Source organism: Carcharhinus amblyrhynchos, chromosome 5, assembly GCF_965287045.1.
Source record: "Carcharhinus amblyrhynchos chromosome 5, sCarAmb.v2.hapA, whole genome shotgun sequence".
In the NCBI taxonomy this organism is placed as follows: domain Eukaryota; kingdom Metazoa; phylum Chordata; class Chondrichthyes; order Carcharhiniformes; family Carcharhinidae; genus Carcharhinus; species Carcharhinus amblyrhynchos.
The window spans coordinates 97,622,593-97,641,321 of record NC_137328.1 but is presented as its reverse complement, the minus strand read 5'-3'; the positions used below and the strand labels follow the sequence as shown (position 1 = coordinate 97,641,321).

At 44.2% G+C, this 18,729-nt stretch overlaps 1 non-coding gene across 1 annotated transcript; it reads left to right on the top strand.

The window, feature by feature from the left end:
* The first annotated feature begins 15,776 nt into the window (after window positions 1-15,776).
* LOC145343593 (U6 spliceosomal RNA) lies at window positions 15,777-15,885 on the top strand. Its single transcript, XR_013886747.1, has one exon. It is a non-coding gene; the product is annotated as a U6 spliceosomal RNA (small nuclear RNA).
* The last annotated feature ends 2,844 nt before the right edge of the window (window positions 15,886-18,729 follow it).

Sequence of the window (18,729 nt, the reverse complement as noted above, 5' to 3'; positions counted from 1 at the left end):
AAAAGCACACCCCATTGCCAAACATTCATTTTTGGTATATATTTTACACTTCTTTTCAGGCCTCGGGGTTTGGATTCTCAATCTGTTACTCCCACTGCCAGAAAAAAATGCAGAACGTTCCAAACATTTATTTTCCCATCTCACACATTAGTCGAAGAGAAAAGAAAATGTGATGGTGTGATAACCCCAATGAGTTCCGTGGGGAATCACTAATTGATCTCTCTGTGGGACTCGTTGAATATGAGTTCCCTTGGTAACCGGCTATTGCCTGTCCTGGTGGAACTTATCACCTCAGCCCTTTATAAAGCAGAACTGGATATGTACACCATTGAGCAGTGGCTTTATTTTGTGACTAACAATAAATACTAATCCTTTAGAGATGAACTTCCTGAGTTATGACATTGACAATGAGGATGGAATAAGAGTGGTATTGTCGTACTATTGGGACAATAGGGCAGAATGTCCTCTTGCATATGCATCATGAACCCTGGCAGAAGCAGAAAGAAAGCACACCCAGATCGAGAAAGAAAGTTTGGCCTTGGTATTTGCAGTGAAAAAAGTTCCACCAATATGTCTACAGTCAGCATTTCACCATTGTGATGGATCAAAGAACCCTGTTGGGCCTCTTCACAAAAAGTAAGGCGATCCCTCCCATCGCATCAGCTTCGATCCAACGCTGTCAGGTGCGATAGGACTTTGTCCAGGGGGACAGATAGCCAAGCTGGATGCCTTGAGCCGCTTGCTGCTACCCACCTGCTTACCTTCACCTGGGAAGATGGATGAAGTCATCATGACTTTGAACTTCATGGACATTCTGCCATTATCTGCTCAGCAAATTCAGGCTTGGATCCAAAAAAACTCGATGTTGGCAAAGTTATACCAGATTGTCCTAAGTGGTGGGCCACGAGGGTGTCCTTTATATCACCAAATGTCAAAAACTGAGCATTGAAGATGGCATCGTCATGTGGGGAGCCCAAGTGGTTGTCCTGGGAACAGGCCAGTGACCAACCCTCTACGAGTTACATAACTGGCCAACCAGGAATTTTGAAAATGAAAGTGCTTGCAAGAAGCTATATTGGGTGGCCTGGAATAGGCAAGGACATTGAAAACCTAGTCAAGCAGTGCAAAACCTGCCAAGAAAACCGGAAGGTCCCACCAGCAGTCTCATTGCACCCTCAAATACCGGACACAAAACCACTGGCATCTTATACACTAGCCTGCAGACAGGAATCTCCACTAAAAGACCAAGAGAGGTCTACAAGGACTCAGCCTCAGAAATAGAGATGGAGGCAGCAGAATCACAGTCGGGGATCGCCACCCAGGATAAATCCCCTGCAATGGCTCTTTGACATTCCACTAGGAAGTGATGTTTGCCCACTTGGTAAAAGCCTTCAATCAGAGCATACAAGTGACAGAAATGAGGCCACTGATCTAAGGACAAAGACACCCCTTCCCATTAGGAGCATGGGGAAACCCTTGGACTCAGAGGGGAAGGAGTGTGATAACCTCCATGAATTTCATTGGCAAATCACCAATTGATCTCCCTCGGGCGGACACACACACACACACACACACACACACACACACACACACACACACACACACACACACACACACACACACACACACACACACACACACACACACCAAGAAGAGCCTGCAGAACTGTATTGGACACGTACGACACAGAGCAGTGGCTTTATTTTGTGATTAACAATAAACACCATTCCTTTCCAGTTAGGCTTCCTGAACTATTACCGATGTTTTTTAGAAGGCTGACAGATGGGTATTGAAAATATGGGTGGATCCATGGTTTAAGGAGAGAGGTCCAATGGCTGTTTTCCCCTCTGCAGCTGCCAGACTGCAGAGGAAGGTAGTCCACAGAGAGAGCGAGAGAGCATCTCACTCAGTGCATACCAGAGGACGTGCATTCATTCAGTACTGAAGGAGGAATGTAACCGGAATGCTGAACTGGTGAAGAAGACTAATGACATCCAAACTCAAGTGAACTTTTAACTCCTGAACTTAAGGTCCCCCCGAAATGGAGTCCATCCCGCCACTGACCAGGGGAGCATCGCCAACCGCTCATCAAAGTGGGCATCCTCCCCACACTATTCAAGTAACATGCGTGTGTGCGTGTGTGCGTGTGTGTGTGTGTGTGTGTGTGTGGGGGGGGGAGGGCACAATAGGCCTGACCACCCTCTCAGGTCAACTCACCCCTCAGACCCCACACAGGAGCACTCAGGCCATGTGCCTTGGCAATGCCAATGGTGCACTGCCTCCTGGCACCTTTGCAGTGACACACTGTCCTGGTGCCTAGGCCGAGAGGAAGTGAAACCCTTTGAAGAAACATTGCTGTAAATCAGGCTTAGAGTCTTTGTAAACATTGCATTAGGAACAATGGTGGTACTTGAGGTGCATTCAAGCATGAAGGAAACAACAAATAAACTCAGCTGATTGAAAGCCGAGTAGAAAGTCATCCAGCTATCAGTAAAAGTCTATTCCAAAGCACTGCACTATGAAATTGAAAGATGTCGAAGGTTATCAATGGAATTGAGGGTTTCTGCTTTCTAGGAAGGCTCAGAGAAGTAAAAGCAATGTGAATACATTGGGGCTCAGTGAACAGATTTGGAGAAGGGAACATTTCCTACTCCCCCTCACTCGTGAAATTGGCATCTCTCTGTCAGAGTGCTTCAAAGGGGTCGGCTGACAAAGGGAAAGGGAAATCTCTGTTACAGTGATTTAAAAGCCTGCCTGCTGTCCAGGGGGGCATGAAGATTAAAGTGATATGGCCACTTCAAACTTCTATAACTAATAGGCAGGAATGGAGACGCCGATCACAGAGCTGCTGAAACCACCATGCCAGGGATTTTCTTTGGGCCTGCCAGGGCTAGAAGTGGCAGTCTAGCCACAAGATCCCCATTCCAGAGAGAGTTTTGAGATCAATCCCTTGCCCATAACTCGAGCCCACCCAAACCTGAGGGGCCTTGAGGGACCTTTCCTCTGGCAGGGGCAGAGGGTCAAACAGCCGCTACACCTACCTCCTTGATCCCTCTCAGGGCACCATTTCAATTTTTGTGGTAGAGAGGGATCTGTCCACGAACGCAGAAATTGGAGGATCCTTTCTAACAGCAGAGCTGGCCGGCGTGAATCAGGCATAAATTTTCATCTGTCAGGTGGGTGAATCCCATCTGACTGACATTCCCAGCTCCAATGCAAAATCCTTCTGTTTTCACCACAGTGGAAGCATTTAGACTGAAAATGGGCGAATCGTGGCTGGGATTGTAGCTGCAAAATTAGATATAACCTCATTTCAAGCACTTGAACCACTCTCTTACTTAGAAACTGTCAATGAAGGAAATTACAATCATCATAACTTTGAACATTCTAGCTCAGGATTATAATGAGACAACGGGAAATAGGCAGCCCATTAAGTTTGTGATAAACGATAAGCAGGAATTATGGGGCTGCATTGTGCCACAACGGTTAGTACCGCTGCCTCACAGCGCTAGAGATCTGGGTTCAATTCCAGCCTCGGGTGACTGTGTGAAGTTTTCACATTCTCCCTGCGTCTATGTGGGTTTCCTCCCTCAGTCCAAAGATGCGCGGGCTAGGTTAATTGGCCATGATAAATTCCCCTTTGGTGTCAGGGAAATTAGGGGGATAAATACGTGCGGTTACAGAGGTGGGACCTAGGTGGGATTGTTGTCAGTACAAGCTTGATGGGCCAAATGGCCTCCTTCTGCACTGTAGATTTGATCCTCTAATTATAGAATGATATAGCACAGGAGAGGCAAATTGTATATGTACTAGATCTTAAAAACAGCTATCTAATTGATCCAATTCCTCTTCTGTTGTGCATAACTTCCCCTTCAAGTATTTATCTAATAGCTTTTGAAAGATGTGATTGAACTTGCTTCTACCATTCTTACAGGCAGCGCATTCCCGGATCACAAAAACATGCCTCCGTTATTTGTTGCCAATAACCTTAGAGTTGTGCTTTCTGACGTACCAAATGTTCTGCCACTGGAATACTTCCCTTCATTTATTCTCTTCCAATCCTCTGTTAAATCTCCCATTAACCTCCTCTGCTGAAAGGAGAACAACGAACAGTCTTGTGGCCATACAACAGTCCGGAAGATGCTACATGATGCACAAAAGAAAATTAAAGGGATTGCGCACTGAAAAATCTAGCCTTGCCCCAGATTTTTACCCCAGCTTCTGTAATCCCTGTAAATGAAGTCCTGCAGCAACCCCAACCCACCTCTCCCCCCACCCCCACTGCCACCCTTGGTACTATGCCAGATAATCCCCTCCTGCCTTCACTCAAAGGCTTTGACATTCTTCCAAAATGATGGTGCCCAGATTTGAATGCAGAACTCCATCAGGGGTTCAGTCTGAGATTTCAAAGTCTTTAGCATAACTTTGTGCTCTCCTGATAATCTCCATTTTGTTTAGTGTTTGTAACAGCTTTCTTGCCCTGCACCTTCACAGATTTGTATATGTACAGCCCCAGGTCTCTCCTTTTTTAAAGAATTGTATTGTTTAGATTATATTGCCTCTCCTCATTCTGCCTGTCAAAATGCATCACTTTTATTATTCCACAAAATGAGGCCCTTGATGGTTCTCTGTGTAAAAAAAAGTTAGTCTTCACATAAAATCTCCTGACAGGAATCCAGTGAGTTAATCCTTGGTTATTCCTGCAGGGGTCAATTACTGCGATAATCCTCGCAGTAAAGCTTCCATTTACATGGTCTATTTGGGATTTTGGTCTAATTACTGTTGCGTTTAATGACTGATACTCTAGTCCCGCGCTTTAAAACTGTGGTCTGTTTGAGTTGAGGAAATGATGTTTTTTCACACATGGATCTTGCCAGATCTGATAAAGCTGACAGCAGTCAGGTTCAAATTCACAACAGCATTGCTGGAAGCTCTTCACGTTGACATAAATGTTGTAGGGAAAGTAACTTCATATGAAGAACCTGTCAAATGGTGACATGAATTTTTCAACAGATAATTAGATCTATAATTTTAAACTGGTTAACTTTTTCACATATTCAGCAGCATCTTGCGCCCTACTCCATGACAAGTTTGCTAGTTGGGGGGGCATTAGGGGGGATTCCTGCTCCCTTCCTGCCTCCACCCCAATTCAGTCTTTGCAAAGTAAGGCCAGCGGACAACCATCCTTCCCCCACTACCAAGTGAAGCCATTAAGGGGGCAGTTACTATCCATATGTTCACCATGCGGGAGGCACATGGGTAAATGCTGGTGTGTTTGCTTTTGGGTTCCCGAGGGAGTTCCTCATTTGAAGGCACTCAGTGCCTGATAGGGGAACCTGGCACCAGGAAGGGAAAACTAGCTCAGAAGCGGCCCTGTCCTTACTGCCGACCCCCCTTGCCACACTCTCCCACAGTTCTTACCCACCAGCCTCCGCTCCCACCATCACTCACCTGTGCCTGGGGCCCTCCTGTATCTGAGGCCTCAGGTGGATCTAATACTGGCTCTCCAGTGGCGCTGCTGAGTACAAAAGAGCTTCCAGTCTCTGACTGGACATCAGCTGTTGGTGGCCAAGTCTGCCATCTGAGGTCCTTGATCTTGGAGGAAGGCCCACCGTGTCCTGTTAAGTGCCTGAGTTGCCCATGATGTCAGAGGCCTCCCCAAAAACAGGCGACACAGAGGCCTCACAGACTCACCAGATCCTCTCTCCCTTTAGCCTTTGATTTTTAACTATTATTGGGATGCTTTTCCATTGTGAAGAAAATACAAAATATTTGTGCACTGCTTCTGCCAGTTCATTGTTTCCCATTATAAATGGAGGAGGTGGTGACATAGTGATATTGTCGTTAGGTCAGTATTCCACAGACCCAGTGTTCGAATCTCACCATGGCAGACGATGAAATTTGAATCCAACAAATATCAAGAATTACAATTCTAATGATGACCATGAAACCACTTTGATTGTTGTAAAAACTCAACGACAGGAAGCCTGCCACCACTCAAACATGTGACTCCAGATCAACAAGATGCACTGCAGGAACTGGCTAAGGCTTGTTAGACAGCATGTTCCAAACGCACGATTACTACCGTCTAGAAGGACAAGGCCAGCAAATACATGGAACACCACCACCTGGAACTCACTGCCTAACAGCACTGCGGGTGTACCTACACCAGATGCATTGCAGCAGTTCAAGAAGGCAGCTCACTGTCATGTTCTCAAGGGCAATTAGGGATTAGCAATAAATGCTGGCCCAGCTAGGGATGCCCACATCCCTCGAATGAATGTTTTAAAACTCCCCAAGCTGGAATTCTCCGACCTCACCCACACCTGGGATTCAAGCACCAAATTTTCCATGTGGGGGTGGTGGTTGTGGTGGGGTATATGAGACCGGAGAATCCTGCCCCTAGTCTCACCCTCTTAAGGACCAATGCTCTCTTTTCCTTTTTATAAAGGTCTGTTTTTATATTTCTTGTTAGTTTTCTCTTATACTCTGATTTTTTTCCTTTTCTTCAGTCCTTCTCAAAATATTTCCTAGAATATTTCTTTCTCAATGGAATATGTCTTTGTTGCAAGTTATGAAATATCTCCTTAAATTGAGCAGCATGGTGGCACAGTGGTTAGAACTGCTGCCTCACAGAGCCAGGGACCTGGGTTCAATTCCAGCTTTGGGTGGCTGTCTGTGTGGAGTTTGCACATTCTCCCTGTGTCTGTGTGGATTTCCTTTGGGTGCTCCAGTTTCCTTTCACACTCCAAATATGTGCAGGTTACATAAGAACATAAGAACATAAGAAATAGGAGCAGGAGTAGGCCATCTAGCCCTTCGAGCCTGCCCCGCCATTCAATAAGATCATGGCTGATCTGTCGTGGCTCAGTTCCACTTTCCCGCCCTCTCCCCATAACCCTTAATCCCTTCTCTTATCAAAAACCCATCAACCCGCTTCTTAAAAATATTTAGCGAGGCAGCCTCCACCACTTCAACGGGCAGAGAATTCCAGAGATTCACCACCCTTTGAGTGAAGAAGTTCCTCCTCAACTCCGTTCTAAACCGCCTCCCCTTTATCTTGAGGCTGTGCCCCCTAGTCCTACTGTCTTTTTTGAGCGGGAAGAGTCTCTCCACCTCTATCCTACCCATCCCATTCATCATCTTATACGTCTCAATGAGATCTCCCCTCATTCTTCTAAACTCTAACGAGTACAAGCCTAGTTTATTCAGCCTCTCCTCATAGCTCAATCCCCTCAACTCCGGTATCAGCCTAGTAAACCTCCTCTGCACTCCCTCCAGGGCCAAAATATCCTTGTGCAGGTGCGGCGCCCAAAACTGCACACAGTACTCCAGCTGCGGCCTCACCAATGCCCTATACAGCTGCAGCAAGACCTCCCTACTTTTATATTCAATCCCCCTCGCTATGAAGGCCAGCATCCCATTTGCCTTCCTGACCACCTGCTGCACCTGCAAGCTGGGTTTTTGCGATTCATGCACAAGGACCCCGAGGTCCCTCTGCACCGTCGCCTGCTGCAGTTTTTCGCCACGTAAGTAATAGTCCTTCCTACCATTCTTCCTACCAAAGTGGACCACCTCACACTTGCCAACATTAAATTCCATTTGCCATTTCCTGGCCCATTCGCCCAGCCTATCTAGATCCTTCTGCAGACTCTCCACACCCTCCGCACAATTTGCCGTTCCCCCAATCTTGGTGTCATCAGCAAATTTCGACACCCTGCACTCGGTTCCCTCCTCCAGATCATCTATATAAATGGTAAATAGCTGAGGCCCCAGCACCGACCCCTGGGGCACCCCACTAGTCACCAACCGCCAATCCGAATAGCACCCATTGACCCCCACTCTCTGCCTCCTATTTGACAACCAAGGTTAGGTTGATTGACCTTGCTAAATTGCTCCTTAGTGTCAGGGGGATTAGCTGGGTAAATACGTGGGGTTGCGGGGATAAGGCCTGGGTAGGATTGTTGTCGGTGCTGGGTCGATGGGCTGAATGGCCTCTTTCTGCACAGTAGAGGTTCTATGATTCTATGTTTGCCATTTTGTCTTCATTGTTCTCCCTTTCAAACTGTTTAGCCAGTTCTGTTTTCATTCCCTTGTTATTGCCTTTATTTAAGATACCACTCATGGACACACACTTCTCATTCTCAAACCGAATGTGAAACTCTAGCATGTTATGATCTCTCTACTTGGAGGATCCTTCACTATGAGGTCTTTAATTAATCCTTTCTCATTACACATCACCGGGTTCAGAATAGGCGGTTCCCTGATAGATTTCAGAATATATTATTATCAGAAATTGTCCCAAATATACTTTGTGAACTCATCTGCCAGGTTATTTTCATCGGTTGACTTGTCCAATAGATGTAAAGACTAAAGTCACCAATGCTTATTTCAGAAACCTTTTTATAACTCTCATTATTTCTTGATGTATATCCTGTCACATTGTGTTGCTGCCGTTAGGGGGCCTATTAACCACACCCATCAATTACATTTTTGTTACTTCTTATCTAAACCATAGCCATTGACTCCGTCCACTGCTGCCGCACAGTGGCAGCAGTGTGTACCAGCTACAAGATTCACTGCAAGAACTCAACAAGGTTCGTTAGAACCCAGGATCCCTACCATCTAGAAAGACAAGTCAGCAGATACCTGGGTCTACCACCAGCTGGAAATTCCCTCCCTAACAGCACTGTGGGTGTACTTACACCATATGGACTGCAGGGGTTCCAAAGGCACCTTCTCAAGTGTAACTCGGAAGGGCAATAAATGCTGGCCAGCCAATGGAGTGCACAACCCCTGAATGTATAAAAACAACTGACCCTGTGGCCAGAATTCTCCAGCCATTCACACCCGACCACTACTGCTGCCAGTAAGGACAGAGGATTTGGCACTCAGCCAAATCTCCATTCACTGCAGGAAAATCTCAGCTGCAGGTGAGGTCTGAGAACTCACCTTTTTTGTGCAGGATTTTCCAGGCAACCTGCCATGTGTTTTGCAGTGGTGGGGTGGCCTTCCTTTGGCTGGTAGTAGGATCTTCTGGTCCATTCATTGTCAATGGGGTTTCCCTTTGAATGGATCCACTACTGCCATGAAGCCCATGGCAGGAGTATACCGTTGGCAGGCCGGAAGGTCCAACTGGTGTGAATGATCAAAAAATTCCGGCCTATATGTTAATCTTCTCAACCAAGATCATTTCAGGCCACTGTACTTATCTCATCCTTTATTAACAGATCTACCCCATTTCTTCTGCTTTCCTCCTGTCCTTCCAAAATATCAAAAGCTTTTCAGGTCTTGGCTTTAGTCACCTTGCAACCACATCTCTGTAAAGGATCTCAAATCGTACTTGTTTATTTTTATCTGTCCTGTCAATTCATCCATCTTGTTACCAATGCTGTGAATATTCCAATATAGAGCCTTTAATTTTGTCCTTTTACTATTTTTCCTCTTATTTACTGATACATTATTTTGTTTGTACGCTCTATCCTTTCCTGTTGCACTCTGCTTATCATGATCCTGTATTATTATTCTGCATTATTGCTTTGTCCTTTCCCTTTAACTTTCAAAATCTCCCCTCTTGTGAATCGTCTCCCCAGTAATTTCGTTTAAAGCCATCTCTATCATCCTGGTTGTGTGATTCACCAGTACTCTTAGACCAGCGTGATTCAGCTGTAGGTCATTTGACTAGTACAGCTCCCAATTTCCCCAGTCCTGGTGTCAGTGCCCTGTGAATCAAAACCAACTTGCCCCCACACCAATCTTCGAGCCACATGTTCAACTCTTAGATTTTATTTATCCAAAGCCAATTTGTTCATGGCTCGGGTGACAGTTCCAGGATCTGGCTCTGTGGTTCTGCTTTTTAAATTACCCTCCAGCTGCTCAGAGTGCCTGAGAAGAATTCCTTTCTTAATCCTAGCAATGTTGTTAGTAGGCATGTGGACCACAACAGTGAGATTCTTCCCATCCCACTCCAATTTATTCTCCATCCCATCAGAGATATCCTTAACTCCACTAGCAGGCAGCAACAGAATCCTCAGCACTGATGTCCTTGGATGCAGATTACTGTATACACACCCCTTACTATATTGTCCCCTACAAAAGCTATTAACTCACCCCTGAATGACTCACTGTGCAACGTTGCTGTGGCCAGTTTGCTCATCTTCCTGCAGTCCCCACTCTCATCCACACAAGGTACAAGAACCTTGAACCTGTTAGACTTCAAGGTGCAAGGATCCTCCAATGTTACCTTTTGGATCCCCACACCCGCCTCACACACATTTATACCTTCCTGTTCCTGGCCATGGAGCCAATGTGTATACCTAGCCTATGGGTCATGACTGCCTTCTGAAACAATCATTCATCTGACAAAGTGTCATCCTGACTCAAAACATTGGTTCTATTCTATCTCCACAGAGACTGTCAGACCTCCTGAAATTTTCCAGCATTTTTTGCTTTTGTTGCACTCATCTATCTGCTCACCTAATTAATGATTCCAGTTTCATGGCCTCATGGCCCATAGAATCATAGAACCCTACGGTGCAGGAAGAGGCCCTTCGGCCCATCGAGTCTGCATCAACCACAATCCCACGCAGGCCCATTTCAGGTCTCCAGCTCTCCCTCTCTCTCGCAGCAGTCCTTTTTTGTCAAAGCTCAGAACAGCACCTTCTCCACACTGCACAAATCCCCTCATTTACCAAATTCCCGAGCTTACACGCCACCACAAGCTGCACTCAGTCACAAACTGCTATCTTTGTGCTTGCTTAGTGAGATATGCAGGCCAGAATTTTACCTTCCCGCCTGCCACAGGAAGCGGAGCGGGCGAGGGGCGGATCACGGAACTGTCTGTTGACATCAAGCGGGATTTTATGGTTTTGGGATGAACGCGGCCATAAAATGCTGCCCGCTGTATTTATACCAGCCGAAATTCTATGCAGAGCTGAGCCAGGCCTTGCTGGCTGGCGAAACAAGTTTGAACCAGCAACTTAATTAACTAACTGCAGCTGCTCTCCCAGCAGGTAGCTTTTTTAACCCTGAATGAGGTTGAAAGGAATTTAACTTTAACAGTGAATTGTATTAAAATGCAAAATGCAAACTTGACTGGAGCCAGAGTTCTCCGACCTCGCCCAATGCGGGATTCTCCAGTCCCGCTGTAGCAAATGGGATTTGGCTGAGCGCCAAATTCTCCGGTCTACTGGCTGTGGAGATGGCATGTCTGACATTGGAGAATCCCGGCCTAGATTTAGAAATTAACCCTTAAATTTCCCTCACTTGCTAAATTCTCATGCTCTGTGCACTCTGCCTGGAGCTGCACTTCGCCTGGGAGTATGGCAGAGGTGGGATATCTCACATCCTTTAAAAAGTACCTGGATGAGTACTTGGCATGTCATAATATTCAAGGCTATGGGCCAAGTGCTGGCAAGTGGGATTAGATGGGCTGGTCAGGGCCTTTCAAGTCTCGATGTAGGCTCAATGGGCCGAAGGGCCTCTTCTGCATTGTAGTATTCTGTGATTCTGTGAGCTTCTTGCTTACTTGCTTGGAACTACTCGAACCATCAATTTTTCACCCTGCCCAAATTTACTTTCCGGAGAAGCCAATGAAAAATAAGATTTGACGGGTTGTAAATTATGGATGATCCAAATCCGTCACTTTCCCACTGGACAGTCTTGGCTAAAATTACACCTTGAATATTATCAAATCCGGAAGTTTTATTTTTCCATCACCAGCTTGTTCAGCGTGTTTTTGGTGTGGTTGAGGCTCAGATGATTACAACCATAAATGAAATTCACTCATGAAGATTGAGAACTGAAGCGATTAGTTTGTTACTGGCATGTCTGCCACTACCAATGAAATCAGATGTATTTCATCCACTACCTTCAAAACAGGAAGGAGAAATGGGAGAAAATTGGGAAAATGTATGGGATATTCTTTATATAGCTAAGGTCCTGTATCATAGCAAATAACATTATTGTAGTTCACAGAGGAATGCAATGGCTTACAGGGAGGGTAAAACAGAGGCAAGCAAAACTTCCAATAACCCTTCCTCATAATCTAATAGGAAGAGTGGTCAAGGAAAAAGCCATGGATGTAACATATTGAGATTTTCAAACAGCCTGTAACAAGGTAACACATAATACTCATGAATAAGGTCAGATCATGTGGAGTCGGTGGACAAGTAGCAGAATAGATAGCAAGGGGCTAGTAGGGAGGTGATGGCCAAGTGGTATTTTTGCTAGACTATGAATCTGGAAATTTAGTCAATGTTCTAGAGACTGGGTTCAAATCCCACCACGGCAGATGATGGAATATGAGTTTGATAAAACTATTTGGAATTAAGAATCTACTGATAACCATGCAACCGTTGTCGATTGCCAGAAAAACCTATCTAGTTCACTAATGTCTTTAGGGGAGGAAATCTGCAGTCTTTATCTGGTCTAGCCTACATGTAATATCAGAACCACAGCAATGTGGTTGACTCTGAACTGCCCTAGGGCAGCTAGGGATGGGCAATAAATGTTGACCAGCCAGCAATGTCCATGTCCCACAAATGAATTAAAAAAAGACAGAAAATAGAGAATTGGATTAGTGATAGCCTGGGAAGTGAGTGCTCCATAAAGAGTCATTATTGTTCACTGTTTGTTCCTAATCATTTTGACTCAAAAAACTGGAGTACATATTCAAGATTTATGGATGATGCCAGTTTGACAGATCCAGTTAATAGAAAGAAAAAGTGTCAGAAAATATGGGAAAATTAGTCAGATTGTGGGTTAGACATGATTGGCAAATGAATCTCTGTGAAGTTAAGCTTGAAGTGGTATATTTTGGTTTTTTGGTAGGAGGTTACATGTTGCATGGGTGACAGCATCTGTAGAGGGAGAATAGCGCCAACGTTTCAAGTCTACATGATCCTTTGTCAGAGCTATCGAAGGGTCACCTAGACACAAAACAGTCCCTGTATTCTCTACCCACAGGTGCTGTCAGGCTAGCTGAGATTTTCCAGCATTTTCTGTTTGAGGTTTGTTTGAACTTGGTTGAAGTTTGGTTAGGTCACATATTGTCCACGTATTTTAACTCCAAATTATCAGAACGATATGGAGGCAATGGGGAAGATACAAACAAGATTCATAAGATGATACCATACTGGATATACTTGTCAGCAAAGGCTGGGGGGACCAGATACTGGTCTTTAATATAATGAAAGAGTTTACAAGAGCTGAGTTACAGAGAGAGATTGAATAGGTTAGGACTTTATTCCCTGGAGCATAGAAGAATGAGAAAAGATTTGATAGAGGTGTATAAGATTTTGATGGGTATAGATAGAGTGAATGCAAGCAAGCTTTTACCACTGAGGCTAAGGGAGAAAAAAAACCAAAGAGCATGGGTTAAGGATGAAAAGAGAAAATTTTAAAGGGAATATTAGGGGGGGCTTCTTCACGCAGAGAGTGGTGGGAGTGTGGAATGAGCTGCCGGATAAAGTGGTAAATGCCAGGTCACTTTTAACATTTAAGAAAAACTTGGACGGGTTCATGGATGAGAGGGGTGTGGAGGGATATGGTTCAAGTGCAGGTCAGTGGGACTAGGCAAAAGATGGTTCGGCATAGACAAGAAGGGCCAAAAGGCCTGTTTCTGAGCTATAATTTTCTATGGTTCTATGGTTCTAGTATTGAAAATGTTCTTACTTGTGGGGAGCCCAAAATTACAGACAATAAATATAAGGCAGCTATTTAAAAAATTGCATAGAGTAGAAAGGTAAAAACTGAAATAGCTTGAAAAAAACTTTCAGAAATGTATTACTTTAAACGTTAGGTGGGATTTTTCATCCACATTCGCCCCAAAACTGGAAAATCCCACACGAAGTCAGTGAACCTTTCTATGGTCCGCCCTTTGCCTGCTACCATTCCTGTGGCCAGCAGAACGAGAAAATTCTCTCCATTGAGTTGAATAAACATAGTAACTAACATTAACCCATAACATTTAACCACTCTTTATGAATATAAGACTACTCTTTACAGATTGACTGCTCATTAATAATTCTTAATCAGATCACAGACAAAAAAGCCAGTTACACCTGAATGAACAAGATTTCACTTGTTACAGGGTTTCTAACAGTGATGTGAGAGAAAGGAGGGAGAAATTCTCACCAAATCAACTGATGACATTGATTGATGGCTCTGTTGGGGAAGGGGGTGGGGGGGTCGGGGGGGGTGGGGGGGGTAGTGGTGGCGCACAGCACAGTTTGTGGCACAGCAGTAATTGACAAACCACAACTTCAGGATTTCCGCATTAATCTGCCCATAAATTACAAACTTGCTGTCAGATTCAGAGAGTTAATGTCACCAACACTTGACAGTTCCTTATCAAAAAAAAAGATCCCACACAATCCAGGCGTATGTTTTTTTACAACAGCCTAATATACTTTTCCCTTCCGACAAGAATTTTCAATCTCTGGCTCAGTTATCTTATTGGTTCACCTGGAATCTAATTTTGTCTCTGACAACAAAAGCACTGCATGGGTCTTTCAGAAAACAGTTTAAAGGCTTTGGCGCTCCAATAGAAATGAATATTGTTGCTCGTTTTGAATGATTTACACAACTCTTTAAAGTGACTGAGTAAAGTGCACATGCAAACCCAAACTTTAAGGATGATTTTCTTTTACGATTCTCTTCAAAGGATGCGTGTCCATCTGACTGTGTTTGCATTGCTCAGTCACTCAATGAACTTTACTTGAAAAGTATAATACATAATGACAGGGTTCACTTGTGTCAGTGTGTCAACGATTTTAATAACGTGCTTAATGAAAAGGTTAATGTTAACCTTTCGTAAGGGTTAGAAAATTTAAAGTCTTTTATCTACATTTTAAGTGCAGTTTGTCAAATGCTTTTGATTGTATTGCATCAGAGGAGTGGAAATCAATGTGTAGGTAGCAACTTATTCATCTCGTCTTTTTATGAAAAATGTAGCCTAGAAATTCAATTGTGCCCATTTTTGGACACTTACCCACAGAGTGTTAATAGCCTGTACTCAGATGAAGAGATCCAAGCAGCCTCGGAGAACCAGTACAACACAAACAGGTTTCTGCATCATTAGAGATGGTGCAATGCAATTTCTATTGGCAATCTCTCTCCATCACTACCTTTGCTCTGGGGTTTCCTCTGCTGATCGTGACCCTGTGGCCAAATGGAGCAGTATGGTCATAAAGTAAGGTGGGGGGCAGAATGTTTATTCACCGGACCTGCAGGGACTAGGTCATTAGGGGGAGCCCATCTTTCGGGATCCCCCACACACCATGGAGCCTCTAACTCACCGTGTGTCTCAGATGTTCGTGACTGCTTGCTCACCCAGAGGCCTTCAGATCCAGAAGCCTGATTGACAACTGGGCCTTCGGTTTCCCATTAAAACTCAGCATCACTTCTCATACACTGGTGTTCACTTCAGCAATACAGGGAGGCAGCAGTGTAGTGGTATTGTCACTGAAATCATAATCCCAGGGTAACACTCTGGGGACCTGGATTTGAATCTCACCATGACAAAGGGTGAAATTTGAATTCATTAAAAATCTGGAATTAAGAATATATTGATGATCATGAAACCATTGTTGATCATCGTAAAAAATCACCTAGTTTATTAATATCCTTTCGGGAAGAAAATCTGCCAGCCTTACCTGGTCTGGCGTACTTGTGACTCCAGATCCACAGTAATATGGTTGACTCTTGAAATGCACCCTGTTCAAGGGCAATTAGAGATGGGCAATCAATGCTGACCCAGCCAGCGACGTCTGCATCCCATAAATGAAAAGAGTAAAAAAAAATTGGAACCATACAGTGAAGATTAGTATGGCCCCTATGGAAGATTGACATGCAATGTGATGAGAGAATCGACTATAATATTTTAATATTTTGTAACACTTTTGCACAATACTTTAGTGAGACAGCACCAGAAAGCTGTGTACAGTTTTGGCCTCTTTGTTCAAACATACGTGGCCTGGGAGAATTGCCACTAAGTTTCACGAGACTTATCCATGGAATGAGGAATAGTCCTATGAGGAAAGATGGCATTGATTAGGTCAACATTCCCTAGAATTTAGGATGGCAAGGTGTAATCTAATGTAAATGTACAAAAATTCTAAAGGGGCTTGATAGGATAGACATGAGAAATTTTTTCCCCTGAGGAGTTTAGAACACAGGGGACACTTGAACTGAAATGGAAAGACATTTTTTCATTGAAAGAATACTTAGAGACTCTATTTCAGTGAGCTGAGAGTGTTCAGTTACTGTGTATATTTAAGTCAGAGATGGATAAGATTTAATAGGCATGGAGGGATTTAAGGGATAAGGGAATAGTGTGGGAAAATGAAGTTGAGGTAGATCAGCTGGGAACTTTTGACCTCAAAGGACCAAATAGTCGATAGCTGTTCCTTTTTCTTACATTTCCTTATGTACAGCTGAAAGTTACTTTTAAAGTTGATAGACTGATTGATTTCTGTTAAACAATAGAGTAAGTTGTTGTACTGTTAAAAACTTCCTTGGAATAGAAACCAAGTTGAAATCCTTGCTTTTGTAAATATATTATTCTTATCTGGGTGAAGTGGTTGCTTTGATAATACTCAAGGCTCGATTTTACAGTTATGCTGTTTCGGGAGACCTTTAAAAATGGCTGAGGGACCAGGATGCAGGATCCTGCCCCCAATTCCAACATTTCCCAGTTTCGCCAATGAGGTTAGAGGTTGGCATGGTAATCATACAGGCAGGAAACCCAAACTTAGCAGGGCCATTTGTAATGGGTGCTGAGTTTTAATAGATTTTATTTACTCTGTGTCAGAAGTCTTAACCCACAATGTAGCAGTCACACATTGATGGAGTAGATGTAATCACTCTTGAAGGGTAGGTAAGGTTTGTTCACTTGTCCTGATCTGAAGTTGTTTTCAAAAACCTTCGGTTGTTTGAACCTGAAAAGAAACAGGTTTAAGCTGTCAATTGGTTTTACAATTAATTCTCTACTTTGATTGACAGGCCATATAAGGTAGGCTAGAAAAAAGTAACCCTTTCCACAGTTTCAATGGAGTTCAGTGTAAACATTTCCCCAAGGGCTGATATTAGAGCTGAAGCCATTATGGATGTTTGGCTGAGTTTCAAAAGCACTTACCTCAGCAGGGAGTTCCGAGTACACATTTTGATTGACAATTTAAAGAAGCTATTGAAGGATTAACTGTCTTTGAAGTGGGTACAGAATAGAAGTTTGTTTGCTTTTATAACGGATGGAATATCGAACGATATTTAAAAGCTTTAAATAGGTTTCACTGATGGATTTTTCACTGACGTGTGCTTGAGTGAGAGTGATATTAGACTTGTTGAAGCTTTTTTTCCTCTGGAAAACTCAGCAGGTCTGGCAGCATCTGTGGAGAGAGAAAAAGAGTTAACATTTTGAGTTGCATGTGTCTCATCTTCAGAGTCCCAAACCATATCAGACCTGAAACTTACCAGCATTCACTGTTTCTATTTTAAAACCGGTGTATACCTGAGAACAAGAATGGCTCCCAGTTTGAATTGTACCTGCTATTACTCTTGCTAACTGTCTAAATCAGACTCGTCCACCCTTTTCTTGTGGGGCCACTTTTTAATTTTTCTCAGACTCAGGAGGGCTGATGAGTTGATTTCAGAGAGAGAAAATTCAACATAACATTAAACATGAATTTAAAAAAGCCAATGTATGAAGTGAAAGAAGGTGCTAAGCAAATTAATTCCCTGTAATTGACAATGAAATAAAGAGCAATAAATAAAGTCGACAATTTGAGTGTGAAAGGGTGACACTGTGTGAGCTCACTCTCGGTTTCAGGATTCTCACTCATTCCCAGTCTCAGACGCTCCCACTCTCAGGGTTCTCACTCACTCCCACTCTCAGGGTTCTCACTTACTCCCAGTCTCACCATTCTCACTCACTCCCACTCTCAGGGTTCTCACTCATTCCCACTCTCAGGATTCTCACTCATTCCTAGTCTCACCGTTCTCACTCACTCCCAGTCTCAGGATTCTCACTCACTCCTACTCTCAGGGTTCTCACTCACTTCCACTCTCAGGGTTCTCACTTACTCCCAATCTCACCATTCTCACTCACTCCCAGTCTCAGGGTTCTCACTCACTCCCAGTTTCAGGGTTCTCACTCACTCTCAATCTCAGGGTTCTCACTCACTCCCACTCTCAGAGTTCTCACTCACTCCCACTCTCAGGGTTCTCACTCACTCCCAGTCTCAGGGTTCTCACTCACTCCCAGTCTCAGGGTTCTCACTCACTCTCAATCTCAGGGTTCTCACTCACTCCCAGTCTCAGGGTTTTCACTCACTCCCAGTCTCAGGGTTTTCACTCACTCCCACTCTCAGGGTTCTCACTCACTCCCAGTCTCAGGGTTCTCACTCACTCACCCTCACCCATTGTGGGAGTGAGTGAAAGTGTTTGCTGGTGAGTGGGGGGTGGGGGAGATGGGTTGGGTGGGGTGGATCTGAATGAGAACCCTGAATCTGGGAATGAGCCAAAGACACACACTCTCCTAACTCTCACCATCCCCACCCCCTGCCCCATTTCTCTCTCTGTTATACTCACACCCCCTTCTCTCTCACACACACATACACACACACATCTCTCTGACACACACACTCACCCCCTCACACATTCACTCACCCCTGCCTCCCCACACACATACACACACACACATCACATGTCACTAACACATACACTCACCTC